Raw genomic sequence first — 16,296 nt, 5'->3', positions numbered from 1 at the left:
ATATCATATAAACCTTAATTTTTAAAGTTTCATTGTAGTGATGTCTCTGTAGCAGCAAACATTTAAGTTATTTAAGTTATACTTAAATGTTTAAATCACTGTTAGTGATTAGCTTATTTTGCCTTCCTTGAAGCAATTTGTACTAAATTTCCATACGTTTGCATTTGTTTTTGCTGTTCTAAAATTCCTTAGTTGCTGGCTTTGACCTTTTATGTTGCTGAGTTTTACACATCTATTTTCTCAACTGCCATATCCTAGGAGGCTTGGGGTGCCCAAAATACAGTGAGCCCACCTTCCTGGTCCCCAGACATTTCAGAAGGTCGGGAAATTTTTAAACCCAGGCAGCTTCCTGGCAGTGCCATTTGGAGCATCAAAGTGGTAAATAAAATTGCATTTACATTCATATATCATTTCTGTCTGATTTGTTTTGCCCTACTGGGTGTTAAGAATTAAATCTTTCTTTTCTAGATTGAGCTTCCAGAAACACTATTTAAATCTAAAAATTGTAATGTAAAGAAATAATATGCTTGCATTTAAAAATCAAGTATACATTTTTAATACCTCTTTTTATGGTTAATTCCTTTTGTTGTGATTACTACTGGTTTTATGAGGGAGAAGTCCTTGACATGTAGACCAAAAGGTAATTAAGGACCTTTTCATTCATGATATCATAAAACTTTGTTACTTAGAAAAAAGCAGAAGAAAAAACTCCATTAATTTATTATGTTCTCATGGAGAAGAAATACCAAAATTGTGGCAGATTTCATTGTCTGTTTAATACCTTAAAATGACAAGGCTTTTTCCCCCATGACATTGGTTGATGGCTCTGCCAGTCCTTGAAGTGAGTTAAGTAGTGTGATGCATTTTGAAGAGAAAAAAATTAATTTGAAAAAGTATTAACTCAAAAGTTAAAATACTTCATTGACTGGAGATGACAGTTTTTCTTCATATTCTATATTTAATATTCTGGAATATGGCTGTTTAATTCAGACTAATCAAGGATTTTAAGGAATTCTAGGTTATACTTTATTTTCTTTCATGACTGGAAGAACTATTTTTTTTTAACCTCCCTACCTCCCCATGATATCATCCAAGATATTGAGGTATAAATATACCTCATTTGACAGTTTGATAATATAGACCACCAATTTGTACTTACTTTTTTTCTGGGTCAGCATTTCATGTTTGAGAAAATAAATTGAGAGACTACTGTAGTCTTGATTTTTAATCGCTGACTTAATTTTTCAAAAATCTTTTATACCAATTTAATAACAAAACAAACTCGGCCGGGTGCAGTGGCTCACGCCTGTAATCCCAGCACTTTGAGAGGCTGAGGGGGCAGATCACTGGAGGTCAGGAGTTCGAGGCCAACCTGGCCAACGTGGTGAAACCCCGTCTCTACTAAAAATACAAAGAGATTTAGCTGTGCATGGTGGCATGTGCCTGTAATCTCAGCTGCTGGGGAGGCTGAGGCAGGAGAATAGCTTGAACCCAGGAGACGGAGGTTGCAGTGAGCCAAGATCACACCATTGCACTCCAGCCTGGGCAAAGAAGCGAGACTCCATCTCAAAAACAAGCAAACAAACAAAAAACCCAAAAAACTAACCTGACCCCAACCATCTGTTGTGCAAAGAAGCTGATGCACTTCTCAAAAGGGATCTCAAGGAGAGCAGGGTAAGAGAAGACAGGAGTGGCAGTTTGAAGCTGGGAGCTGGCTGTATTTATTACATCCAAAGGGAAAAAAGCCATTCCTCCCATTCCTTTTGTCCATGTGTTTCTATTTTATGCTTACAGTATCACCATCAATTTTTGACTTGGAAACCATTCTGCTAAATAGGGAATAAGTTCATTTCAAACTATGATAGGGACATCAGTTGAAGATATGACATATTATTTAACTTATGGTGAGGGAAACACCTAAGTATTTTCCTGAGCATCTGGATAATTTTAAATATACATAATTCATCTACTTAGGTAGGTGCCAGGTTTTTTCAAGGAGTAATTAATTAGTACAAACAAGGGTGAGGGGGCAGGGAACACCATACTCTGGTACTTAATGTCTGAAATTATCAGGGAATTTAACACATTTTCCAATAGGTTTATTTCTTGTGTAAGAAGTCAGATAAATTATTTCCATTTCAAGTATTTATTATTCAGATTATTTAAAGCAAAGCTTTCACAAAGCCTTTTGTCAGCTTTCCTGTAATCCTCAAATAATTTTTCCTGGCTGGACGCTTTGGCTTACTCCTGTAATCCTGGCACTTTGGGAGGCAGAAGCAGGAGGATCACTTAAGCCCAAGGGTTCTAGGCTGCAGTGAGCTGTGATCACACCACTGCACTCCAACCTGAGTGACGAAGAAAGTTCTTGTCTCAAAAATAAAAGTAATAACAATAATAATAAATTTTCCTCTAAATACAATGGTGAATGAGGTAGAAATGTTGAGTTCATAAGAGAGCTGTTGAATAGTGAAGGAAACTGACTTAATTTTAATGACAGGAAGAATACTGTTACACACTAGCAAAAATGAACTTTCATGCTGATGTAGCAGTACAGAATATGCTTCCAACCCAGGGACGCTGGAGCCAGACTTGCTAGCTAAGCGACCTTGGACAAGTTACTTAACCCTTTTATTCCTCAGCACACTCATCTCAAATGAGGATAATAAAACCTACTATATGGGATTGTTGAGAGTAAAAAATACTTAGATTAGTACATAGTAAGTACTCAACAGATGTTAGCTATTACTGTAATCACCGCGAGACCAGTTAATGAGAGAGTTCTTCCTTATCCTTACTCTATATTGAATACAACTTGTTGCACTTCGAAATATCTGGATAAGGCTATAGTTGTTGTCGTCACCGAGAATGTAGGAGTGGGAAAGAGAAAAATCATGCAAAGGCTTGCTGATAGCGTTCACAGTGACAGCCCGAAAGTATGACTCTAAGGTTGTAAGCATTTTATATTTAGATTTTTAAGTTGTGGAGTATACTTTTAAAGATAAAAATAATAAGCCAGGTCTCTTAATACTTATCTAAAGAAGTGTTTGTATAACATTTAATAAAATGTTTTATCTCAGTGGCATTTGGATTTAAAAATTATTTTGGGCTGTCACAGAATGTTGACTTTTCCTAATCTATTACATAGGGCCGTGGGTCTGGATTTCCAGGAAAGCGGAGACCTCGAGGTGCAGGACTGTCGGGGCGAGGTGGCCGAGGCAGGTCAAAGCTGAAAAGTGGAATCGGAGCTGTTGTATTGCCTGGGGTGAGGCTTGCTTCATGTATATTTTCTCTAATCTAAATGTCAGTTAATGATGAAAATCTCATAGAAGTTATTTTGAACTTAAGAGTCATATAAATAGGTCAAAATGTTTATTTTACTGTCCTACTTTGCTTTTTTTTTTTGAGCCTCTGGTTACGTTTTCTTGTATATTTACTTTCTCATCCTTTCTCTTTTCTTACCTTCCTCTTTGACTCCTTATCTTTCTATGCCAACCCTCTCTAAAAAGTCAGTATGTAATATAGTTGCTCTTTAATTTAAAAAATTTTAAGATTGATATTTGCTTACTATCATGTTATGAGGCTTTATTTATATGTGTATTACAAATATATTTGCTAACTACTAGCAAATATTTTATGTAATAACTTTGCTATTTATTAAAATCCTGTTTATAAAATTCTGAAATGTCATTTTAAGTATAGGAGACAGGTGAAATTGTTCAAGTTTACTACTAAACCAGGAATAAGGAAGCTTAGATTCTCATCCTTTTTTCAAAAAGAAAAATTTTCAAACCAGGCTTATTGAGGTATAATTGATATAAGCTATATTTGACATGTACAATTCCATAAGCTTTGATATATACATATACACCCTTGAAAACGACACCACAATCATGATAGTGAATATATTCATCTCCCAACGTTTCTTCATGTCCCTCTGTAATTTTCTGCATTCCCCCTGCCATCCGTCCTTGTCCCCAAGATTAGTTTGCACTTTCTAGAGTTGTATATAAGTGGAATCGTACAGAACTGTATGCTTTTTGGACTGATTTATTTCAGCACAATTATTTGGAGATTCATCTATGCTGTTGTACTTGTTAACAGTGTACTCCCTTTTCTTGCTGAGTATTAATAAAACTGTGGATGCACCACAGTTGTAGACCTGTGCACTTTTTTTCTTCTTCTTCTTTTTTTTTTTCTGAGACAGGTTCTCTTTCTAATTCCTGGCTGGAGTGCAGTGGTGCGATCATAGCTCACTCCAGCTTTGACCTCCCACCTCTGTCTCCCAAGTAGCTGGGACCATAGCTGTGTGCCAACACACCCAACTACTTTTTAAAAATTTTTAACAGAGACAGCATCTCACTATGTTATCCAGGCTGGTCTCGAACTTCTGAGCTCAAGCAATTTTCCCACCTTGGCTTCCCAAAATGCTGGGATTACAGGCGTGAGTCACCATGCCCCAGCCTGTAGTCTTACATTCTTGTAATGTCTTCATCTGGTTTTGGTATCAGCATAACTCCAGCTTCATAGAATGAATCAGAAAGTATATTCTCATCTTCAGTTTTCTGGAAAAGTTGTGTAGTAGTGGAAATGTATCTTCTTATATTATACATGAATTTATTAGTGAAAGCATCTTGGCCTGAAATTTTCTTTGTGGGGGGTTTTTGTTGTGTTTTCTCTTTTTTTTCTTTCTTTCTTTTGAGATGGAGTTTCGCTCTTGTTGCCCAGGCTGGAGTGCAATGGCACAATCTCAGCTCATGCAACCACTGCCTCCCAGGTTCAAGTGATTCCCCTGCCTCAGCCCCCCGGTTCACCATGTTGGCCAGGCTGGTCTCGAACTCCTGACCTCAGGTGATCCACCTGCCTTGGCCTCCCAAAGTGTTGGGATTACAGGCGTGACCCACCATGCCCAGGCTGGAGTGCAGTGGCGTGATCTCTGCTCACTACAGACTCCACCTCCCAGGTTCAAGCAATTCTCCTGCCTCAGCCTTCTGAGTAGCTGGGATTACTGGCATGCACCAACATGCCTAGCTAATTTTTGTGTTTTGGGTAGAGATGGGGTTTCGCCATGTTGGCCAGGCTGGTCTCGAACTCCTGACCTCAGGTGATCCATCTCCCAAAGTGCTGGGATTACTGGATGAGCCACCGGTGCCCAGCCTGTGGGACAGTTTTTAACAACAAATTGTATTTCTTTAATAGGTACCTATTTAGGTTATCTGTCTCTTCTTGCATAAATTTGCACCTTTCAAGAAATTTGTTCATTTTGTCTATCTTGACAAATTAAAGGAATGGAGTTGATCATAATGTTTCTTATTATTTTAATACCTGTAGAATCTGTAGTGATTTCACCTTCCCCATTCTTGATACTAATAATTTGTATCTTGTCTTATTTTTTTCCTGATCAGTCTGGCTAGAGATTTATCAATCTTATTGATCTTCTTGAGTCAGCCTTTGTTTTCATGGACTTTTCTCTGTTTTCTTTCCTCTTTCTGTTTTATTGATTTATATTCTCATCTTTATTTTTTCCTATCTTCTCACTTTGAGTTTAATTTGATCTTCTTTTTTTGTTTACTCTTACGTGTCCCTGCTTGGAAGGGACACTTGTGAAGTTTAGGTCAGAGCTTTCTATTCTCCTTGGCTTATATCTGTGGTCCAGGAAAATGAAATTTCTATCACCTTCTGGATAAATCACACTATTATCTATGCAGGCAACAATAGCACATATTTTCTCAAAGATTACCTTTGCCCTCAAGTTAGGTTTTATTTTTCTAGCAGTCTAAAGGTCATGAAATAAATTATAAAATAAAAACAGTGGGTCTTCAAGCTAGATGATACTGTTTTCTTTCTTGCATGGACAATTATTTTAAAATATTTTGTTTTTTTCTGCACTTATTATTTAAATGACTCCCCACCCCCACTTGAATCTAGGGACATTGCAGTTTTCTACTGCAGACTTTGTTTCTGGTTTATACTGGGAATATATTGTTTATCATTTTCAGTGAAAGCATCCACTGGTTAAATTTCCTTTTAAAAATAATAATGGATCTTTACAATTTCTTTGAGCTGCTCAGTGTGTATAATGTGTTGAATTTTCTGTTAGTAGTTGGGAGGTAGAAATAGATACTTTATCTCTATTTTAGCCATTTCCCTAATTATATATCTCAATAGTCTTGTCAATGCATCATTAGTCCTATGACTGAATTAATGATTACTTTTAGTAGTCACTTAATTTCTTACTGATGATGATGATTCTACTTCTGTGAATCATCTTGGATGATTCTCTAAAATCTTAGAAAGCTAATTTTGTTAATGCTATGCATATAACACATCAATACATTTTCTCTATTAAAAAAATTAAAGCGCTATAGGTAGATCATAATTTACCATTACTAACTCCTCAGTCCTCCTTATTTCCCTGTTACCAGTTTGGTATATTTATATATTAGGTTGATCCATATGAAATTGCCAATATTATTTCTGAACTGATGAAAAGCAGCAATTTCTTATGATTCAACCTATTATATGTGCCCATAGACTACATGTAATGACTTTGCAGGTTTTTATATTATAGTGCTATACCTCAAATACTGTTCTGCAATTTATTTTTTCACTCAACAACGTCTTTTGTAATTTCTTTCATGGCAGTCTATACAAGTTTCTACCTCCCTACTTTTAAAATGTTGCATAATTTTCTAATGTTTGGATTTGTCACGGCTTTACTTACTCCCTAATGATGAATATTGGCATTATTAACACTTGTAGTCATTAGGGTTCATATGACTATAAATTGCTCTTATAAAGCATTAGTACTATCCATTAAAACTGCTTTTAGGCTGGACACGGTGGCTCATGCCTGTAATCCCAGCACTTTGGGAGGCTGAGGTGGGTGGATCATGAGGTCTGGAGATCGAGACCATCCTGGCTAACATGGTGAAACCCCATCTCTACTAAAAATACAAAAAATTAGCCGGGCATGGTGGCAGGCACCTGTAGTCCCAGCTACTCAGGAGGCTGAGGCAGGAGAATGCCGTGAACCTGGGAGACAGAGCTTGCAGTGAGCTGAGATTGTGCCACTGCACTCCAGCCTGGGTGACATAGCAAGACTCCATCTCAAAAACAAACAAACAAAAAAACAAAAAAAAAACTGCTTTTAAATGTATTTGTATTGAAAAATACTGAGATGTAGTCCTTCTATTTAGTTAACCAACCAACCTTCCTTCCTTCCTCTTTTTTTTTTTTTTTTTTTTTTTTTGGAGACACGGTCTCACTCTGTCACCCAGGCTGGAGTGCAGTGGCATAATCTTGGCTCACTGTAACCTCTGCTTCCTGGGTTCAAGTGATTCTCCTGCCTCAGCCTCCTGAGTAGCTGAGACTACAGGCATGTGCCACCACGCTCGGCTGTTTTTTGTATTTTTGGTAGAGACAGTATTTCACCATGTTGCCCAGGCTGGTCTCCAACTCCTGAGCTCAAGCAATCCACCCACTTCAGCCTCCCACAGTGCTAAGATTATAGGCATGAGCCACCACACCCAGCTGGTTAATCTTCTTTCAGTTGTTCCTCAAGAAAAGTAATTCAGTTGTTTTATGTTTTGACCTTGAACATAACCTGTTGTGTTTCAACTCTGTCTTTCCAGGCTTAGGTTATAAGCTTTTTAAAGAAACAGGATTGTATTTTATGATTTTGGCAGTGTCCTCCTTGTCTTCTTTCTACAACTTCTAGTTCAGAGCTTTATTTTGTTTCATAATCACTCTAGAAATTATTAACAAACCAGTGGGTACTTAGTTGATTTAGTCAAATAGAACTAAGTCCAGACTGAACAATATTGGTTGATAATCATTTGGCTGATACTGAAATTTGGATGTTATTAAAAATAATATTCTAAAGCGGTGCTAATAGAAATATAATGAGAACCACATGTGCAATTTAAAACTTCCTAGTAGCCACATTGAAAAGTTACAGTGAGCTGAGTGCAGTGGATCATTTGAGGTCAGGAGTTAAGAGACCAGCCTGACCAATATGGTGAAACCCCGTCTCTACTAAAAATACAGAAATTAGCTGGGCATGGTGGTGGACAACTGCAATCCCAGCTACTTGGGAGGCTGAGGCAGGGAGAACAGCTTGAACCAGGAGGCAGAGGTTGCAACGAGCCGAGATCGCGCCATTACACTCCAGCCTGGGCAACAAGAGTGAAACTCATCTCGAAACAAAATAAAGGTTATAGTGAACAGGCGAAATTAATTTTAATGCCTTCCATTTTGACCGATATATCTAAAATATTACCATTTCAACATGTAATATGTAATTATGTGCTGTATTTTATGTTTGCAGGACTTCTCAGTTCAGACTAACTACATTGCAGATCCCAAGTGTGTGTCATTAAAATAGTGATAGATTTGTGTGTGTACATACTTATAATATTATCATTTATAGTTTCTTGATTAGAATTCTGCATAATCAAGTCTTACTAAGACAGGTTTATTATATTTTCTCATTACTTCTTGGTCTAAAGGAATTCTACCTCTAAAGAGAGAATGAATTGAATAATAAAATGTCATGACTCCATTTTACTGTAGTATCTTAGCATTAATATTTGGAATTGTTATTCTAGACCTTAGCAAAAATATATGTTTTGATTATGAATTTTCTGAAGCTTTCCAGTTAAGTGTAAAACAAGTGAAAAATATAACTTTGTATTTTGTGTATTTTGCTTTTTATAGGTGTCTACTGCAGATATTTCATCAAATAAGGATGATGAAGAAAACTCTATGCACACTACGGTTGTGTTGTTTCCCAGCAGTGACAAATTCACTTTGAATCAGGTTTGAACTTGACAATTTACTGTCTTCCTCATTGAATTCCTCCTTGTATATTTCTGCTTTATCTCATATACACAGAAGTGATCCAATATTTAGCTATAGAGCTGTATTAGTTAAGAAGGTATTTTTAAAGTAAAATTTGTAGGTTTTTAGCTTAGTCTCCATTTAAAATATGTTCTGTTTTCTTAACTTCAGGATATGTGTGGAGTTTGTGGCAGTTTTGGCCAAGGAGCAGAAGGAAGATTACTTGCCTGTTCTCAGTGTGGTCAGTGTTACCATCCATACCGTGTCAGTATTAAGGTAAACATCCTTAAATTGAGTTAACAAATATGTATTGAATTTTTATTTGGTTTTAGTAGTAACATGAGCTCCCAGTTCTCACAATTAAGTATTATGATTATTAAACATATGTGACAGTATTTAAGTACTTTAAATACTGCTTTTAAGGGTTTTCTATCTCAAGAAATTTGCTTCTCTATAAATCTTATATTGTACTAATATCCTGCTTTTGTCTTGAAAAAGTAAAACATAAAAATATATGCATTTAATTTAAAAGACAATTTATACTATTCACAAAGATTTTAGGTTTAGCTGATTCATTTTGTCTGTTGATTTATAAAGCTGAGAACTGGAGTATTTAGTAAAAAAATATTAGCCCATTCTGTTCTTTCCCACATTCTCTCTCCTCTGTGCTCACTCATACACAAAATGACATTTTCTCCTTATAGCCAAAAGAAACAAAACAAGTGTCATATTTAATGCAATTGGTAATAATCGAGAGTCAGCACTGCTCACTTTCAAGCATTTCAGGATAGAGGCTTTCTGGGGAACCTTTTAAGTGGTATCGTGTGCTTGGTTTTAAATATGGACAGGTCTCAATACTTCACTAGTTGTATCTAAGGTTCTTGGTTTTTTCTTTTTAAGAACTCAGTCTTAATAAAACTTACATATTTGAATAAAGTGTCATGGCCACTGGAAGCAAGCATGGAGGTATAGCTGTACAGCAGAGGTCTTAAACTGTATACTCCACAAGGAAATCTTTTCTAGTATTGCCATACCTTGTAATATAAATACTAACCTCAGTTTCAATAATAGGTTGTGAATCATGAGTGATTTTTATACCATTCTCCCTGCCCTTCAGACATCACTGTGTTATATCATTGTCAGTAAAATGTCAGTATAGTAAGCCAATCAACATTATCTCCTTCAGAATTCTTTGTTGATAACTACACTAGTATTTATTTTATAGGGTAATACAGGTTTTTGTGAATTTTGGAATCAAAATGAAAGATTGTAATTAATACTATCCAAAATAGAAGACTAGTACGGTTAATTTATGTAGTTTTTAAAAATTAGTTGCTCATGGTATGTGACTGGAAAACACAGAGTATATAAAGCCAATTAAAAATGGAGTTATATATGCATAAAACATGTTTCTTTTCTTCTTTGTGCTTTATATTCTGTATAAAAGTAGCTGCTATCATTAGATTTTGTTTTTTAGAATACTTAATGTTTTGGACCTAAGGAAATTGAATAAGATCCCTTTCAAGATAGTAATATATTTCTTTTAACCCATCCAACAATTACCGAATTCCCATTTTACAGATGAGTACGACTTACATAAGTTAAGATTGGACAATTAGTGCACTATCAGACACCTAGTTATTCCTGTTTTTAAAAATTATGTGTGGTTCCTTTTACACGACACTGTTTTGGACAGTATAGAATACTGTAGTCTCATTGAGAAATACAGCAGTATCTAGAAATATACTAGGGATATGTGAACTGGCTCAGCTTGCATTTTTATTGCAGGAGGCAATTGTTTGTGGATAAGCTTGATACCTTTGAAGCTTCTTTTTAAGCTTGCTGGGGCAAGTCTAGAAAGCCTTCACTCTAAGGTGGATATTTTCAAACTTCATGGTTTTAGAACCTTAACACTCTTTAAAATTACTGGGGATGCCATAGTTTTTGTTCATGAGGATTTTAACTATGGACTATTCAGCATTTTAGAAATTAAAACTAGGAACATTTTGTAACACAAGACTACAGAAGCACAACCTGTACAATGTCAGTGTAATATTGTGATACAACATGTAGCTTCTATAAACACCACTATATAATTGTGAATAAAGTGAAAAAAGGCAAATTAAATCTTAGTATTATTTAAACTTGTTTTAACTTTACAGACCCACTGGGGTTCCCTAGTCCACATTTTGGTAGCTGCAGTCCTAGCATTAGTTTAACCCTATACTTAAGACTTGGCCTTTCTGGGATCACTACTGAATTCTACCCCCTGTTCACCAGTGTCTTTGTACTCTGACTGGTTGTGCTTCACTTGTCTTTGAGCCTTTTGCAAGCTCTGGTAATTGTGCAGCTTTCAAATTCCCAGTAGATGTACTTTCCCCTGGTTGTGGGTCTTTGGGCTTCTAGAAGTACGGCTTGGTGTTCCACCAAAGACTTCAGGGGATCCTTTGTAGATTTCTGGAGCTCTTAGTCCTTATTGCTTCTTCATTTTGAGTACTGTGTCCTGCAAATTCCACTGCCTCACCTTCCCTAACCTCAGCGAGGCCATTGATTGTACTCTGCTGAGGTTCTCCCTCCCTGGGCAGCATTCTGGAAAATGTTTCTAGGCAGAATATCATAGGACTCCCTGAGTGTTTCCTTCCTCTCAGAGACCACTGTCTCCTTTACTATGTGTTGTCCAATATCTGAAAACAGTTGTTTCATACACTTTGTCCAATTTTCTACTATCTTATGGGAGAACAGGCTGGTCCCATCTACTCCATTATCGTTGAAGCATGTATCCATATTAGATTATAAAACATATCTGTAACAACTTTGGACATGGTACCATGGATGGAATCCTGGATGACATCTTATTTGAAAAAACTTTTAAAACTAAGGCTAAACTGGTTCAACAGAAGAAAAAAATGATAGTACAACCCCAGTACCTAAGTTAAAAGGAAATTTCAAAGAGGGAGAAATTGTTGAAGTGTTGAAGTACTAGAAGTCAAGAAACACAAACACTAATGTTTCCATTAGATTTGAGAATAAGAAGGTCTTGACAAGCCTGGCTTAAGCAGTTATGAGTGGATGTGGGTGTAGAGACCAGACTGTAGTGTTTTGAAGAGTGAATATAAGCGGAGAAACTTGAGAGTTTGGTTGTAAAAGGGACCACAGGTATCTGTGAAGAAAACTTAATAGGAATGAAGATAAATATTTTAAAAATTCTGCCACTAAACACCTCAGATCTGTCTGCCACTTTGTCTTCAGGTCATTGTTTAAGCCAGGGTCAGGCAGACTGGCCCACAGGCTAAATCTGGCCCATTTCCTGTGTTTGCAAATAAACTTTTATTGAAATATGGCCATGTCCTTTTGTTTACATATATTTGTAGCGGTTTTTGCATTACACTGGCAGAGTTTTTATAAAGTTGCAACAGATCATATGGCCCTCAAAACTTTGTGTTTACTCTCTGGCCCTTTATTGGAAATGCTTGCTGGCTACTGCTCTAAGCCACCCTGATCTTACCCCAGGCCATTTCCTTCATTTGGGCAAATAATATACTAACTTGGTAATCTAAGACAAATTCTTAAAAATCAATAAGCTAATCAAAATAATAAATATACATGTTTAAAAATCAAATGACATTAAAAGCCTTGTAATGGGCCAGGTGTGGTGCCTCACACCTGTCATCCCAGCACTTTGGGAGGCCGAGGTGGGTGGATCACTTGAGGGCAGGAGTTCAAGCCAGCCTGGCCAACACAGTAAAACCCCATCTCTACTAAAAATACAAAAATTAGCCGAGTGTGGTGGCTCATTCCTCTAGTCCTAGCTACTCAGGAGGCTGACCCAGGAGAATTATTTGAACATGGGAGTCGGAGGTTGCAGTGAGCTGAGATCACACCACTGCACTCCAGCCCAGGCAACAGAGCAAGACTCCATCTCAAAAAAAAAAAAAAAGGCCTTGTAATGAACAACCAACTCTTGTCTTACTCTACCTCCACATCTGAGGCAATCACTTTTAATCTTTTCAGGTCTTTTTTCTTGTGGTTAATGTTACAGCTCTAAATAATCAACTGGTTTACTGCTTTATCAATGCTAGATTTTGTTGACTTTCTGCTATGAATAAATAAATTCTGATTTAGGTCTTAAAATACACCTCCTTCCTTCTCCCAATATAGTTGTATTACTATGTTTAGTTCAATTAATAAGGTGTTGGTTATGACTCAGTAAATGTTCACTGCAGATCTAAACAGTATACTATGAGTTTCTTTTGTCTTTCATGGAGTTTTTAATAACAAGAAAGTAATAGTGACTCTCCATTCGTTCTTTGTTTTTGCCTACTATAGAACTATCATATAAGATTATTTTTTAAAATACTGTTTTTTTCTGGGAGAAGTCCTACCCTCCTTCTAGACATTCCCTTCTCCTGCTCTGATATGTGCCAGTGGCTTCTGGGTGTGTTGTTCTCATCCTTAAACTTCCCTGGCCTGATGTTCTTTGTTGGATCTGTTGATTTATAGATCCCAAGTCTTCCTTTTCTTTGTAATACATCCTCATTCTGTTCCGCATATCTCTAAGTAACTTTATTAGAAGGAGAATGAAGGAGCTGAATTTTGAGTCTTCCTGTGTCTACAACGTATTCTGTCTTCACACATAGTTGCTTGTGTAGCTAGGTTGAGAATTGTACTTTGAAAAGTATTTTCCTGTAGAATTGGAAACTTATACTCTTCTAGCATCTGGAGTTGGGAAGTTTTGTGCCATTCTGATGGGTGTTCCTTTGAATATAACTCTTTTATTTTCTTCTCTGGTAGCTTTTAGGCTTTCATGTACCTCATGATCTGAATTTTTATTCTGTACCCTCATTACTTGTTGTTTCATTATAATGTGGGCACTTGATTGGTTCTGTCTGACGATCCTAGTCTTTTGAGATGTTAAAGAAGTTCCGCAATCTTAATATTACATGGTGTGGTTTCCTTCAGGAGTTTGTTAGGGATTTGGAGATTCCCAAATATTCTGCTAACTTATACCCTTGAGAGAGGGGAGAATAAACAGAGGAGTGAATGTGAACTTCAGAATTCCTAGCTTCATAGTCTAAATAGAAATCCTCTAAGATCATAAAAATGTCCCTAAGAACTCATGCTTTACATTAATTTTTTTGGTATTTTTTCTATTGATTCTAAGCATGGAAATGTAGATGGAGATTTTGTTGATGTATTTTCAAATTATGTATCAATAATAGTGAAGCTTACTTGATTTCTTTAAAATCTGGTCACTATATCTATAAATATAGTGGACATTAAATGTACAGCATAAGGTAATTATGTGGACTTTAAAAAGGCATTAAAATATGTGCCATTTTCTATTATTCTGCTCAGTAGGCTCCTAAAAGCGTGTATGAACATGCCCAACCCAGTATTGGGCCTCCGTAGGTGCTCAATAAATGTTAGTTGATTACCCCTTTCTGCTTCTAGGTACATAAGCACCATATTAATTTATATAGTATATTTGATTATGTTAGGTTAATGCATAAATCACATGGATTGGTTGTTTCTTTTACAGATCACTAAAGTGGTTCTTAGCAAAGGTTGGAGGTGTCTTGAGTGCACTGTGTGTGAGGCCTATGGGAAGGCAACTGACCCAGGAAGACTCTTGCTGTGTGATGATTGTCACGTAAGTTATCACACCTAGTGCCTAGATCCTCCATTGCAGACAGTTCCCAAAGGAGGCTGGAAGTGCAAATGGTTCTCTAGGGTTTGTTTGCCTTGTTAGTCTTTCAAGTTCAGAGCTTTTTCATACCACTTTAGTTTTTAAAAATTAGCCATACCTATTTAATTGAATAATACACATATTCTATGATAGATACCACTAATCAGAAAAATTTTCACATACACATTAAATCATTAGCCCCATTATGTTCGTATGTAGCTTCCTGAATTACAGTAACTGAATAACTAAGAAAATAAAATTGAGACTTTTCGGGGGGATTTGGATTTCAGGTGTGTTTGGTGCAGACACTGTGGAGCAACATCTGCAGGTCTAAGATGTGAATGGCAGAACAATTACACACAGTGCGCTCCTTGTGCAAGCTTATCTTCCTGTCCAGTCTGCTATTGAAACTATAGAGAAGAAGATCTTATTCTGCAATGTAGACAACGTGATAGGTATTGTGCTATTTTTTCATCTTTGTAAAGCTTTTCTCTTTGAAATGTAGCAAAAAAAAAAATGGAAAATAGCTTTTCCTTAATCACAAGTTTTAGGTACAGAACTTTTTGCCTTGTAGATTTTTAGTCACCTAGAAACTTACAGAATTGATTTCCTGTTTTGAATTCTCAACTCCAGACTAAAGTTTTGTTTTGTTTTGTTTTTAAATTTAGAGATGGAGTCTTGCTCTGTCGCCAGGCTGGAGTGCAGGGGCGCTATCTTGGCTCACTGCAAACTCCACCTCCGCCTCCTGGGTTCAAGCGATTCTCCTGCCTCAGCCTCCGGAGTAGCTGGGACTACAGGTGCATGCCACCACGCCCAGCTAATTTTTGTATTTTTAGTAGAGACGGTTTCACCATGTTGGCCAGGATGGTCTCCATCTTTTGACCTTGTGATCTACCCAACTCAGCCTCCCAAAGTTTTATGATTATAGGCGTGAGCCACTGTGTCCACCCAAGACTAAAGATTTTTAATTTAGGCCTTTTTGAGGGTTTAGGAATCCCTTGAAATTAGATGGAGAATTATTGCCTTCATCTATGCCGTTTCTTATGAAGGGTTTCTGAATCTTTTAATAGATTATAAAAAATATCTAACACTTTCTGTTCTCCTTAAACCACTTTCTCTTAAAGCTCTAGATACTAGATATCTAGGTATTAGATAGCACCTTCTGCCCTCCCTACATAATTATGTGGAATTTCAAAATCAAGAATGTTTCCTTGCTTTCATTGGTATATTGTTGTACTCTTCAGAAGTTAAGCAGTGAACATATATTGATAGTATTATTTTATCAGTAGTACAGTATTCTTGGGACTCTGGCTACTAATTATCTGTTCCATTGAAAGACAACTTTTTACTTTATTTCCCAATTACCATTCAACATCGCTTTCCATGAGATATGTCTACTTCAAGTTAGATGCATTGCCTGGAGCCCATATATGCTAGCACTGCCATTTGCAGTTTTCTGAATACCTTTGTGTTTGCCCTAACTAGCTTCCTTGCTGTCTTTGAAATATTTAATATATGATTATAAAATAATTAGCTTCCTTATGTAATGTGCTTTGCTTCCTCTCTAATAGTTGTTCTCATTCCTTTTTATTTCCTCCTTAGCTCTATGAAAGTTTTTCTGTTAATAGGGATAGTTAGGACAAAAGGGCAAGGTAGGAGGAGCATGTGAGGCTTAGGGCTTTTAAGTTTGAAGACTCAGTGTTACAGGTTTAAAAGGTAGCAGTTCTCAGTATATTCCATTTTTTTTTAAAAATGTACAAATATGGTCTTTT

The 16,296-nt window shown here is 36.5% G+C and overlaps 1 long non-coding RNA gene across 1 annotated transcript; it reads left to right on the top strand.

Annotated features, from left to right (window-relative positions):
• Positions 1-276: 276 nt before the first annotated feature.
• On the top strand, positions 277-8,770 carry LOC129530400 (uncharacterized). Its single transcript, XR_008675799.1, has 3 exons — positions 277-378; positions 3,146-3,262; positions 8,716-8,770. It is a non-coding gene; the product is annotated as an uncharacterized lncRNA (long non-coding RNA).
• The last annotated feature ends 7,526 nt before the right edge of the window (positions 8,771-16,296 follow it).

This window comes from Gorilla gorilla, chromosome Y (assembly GCF_029281585.2).
Source record: "Gorilla gorilla gorilla isolate KB3781 chromosome Y, NHGRI_mGorGor1-v2.1_pri, whole genome shotgun sequence".
NCBI classification, from domain to species: domain Eukaryota; kingdom Metazoa; phylum Chordata; class Mammalia; order Primates; family Hominidae; genus Gorilla; species Gorilla gorilla.
The sequence above is the reverse complement of the archived record's forward strand: the minus strand, read 5'-3'. Positions and strand labels throughout refer to the sequence as shown.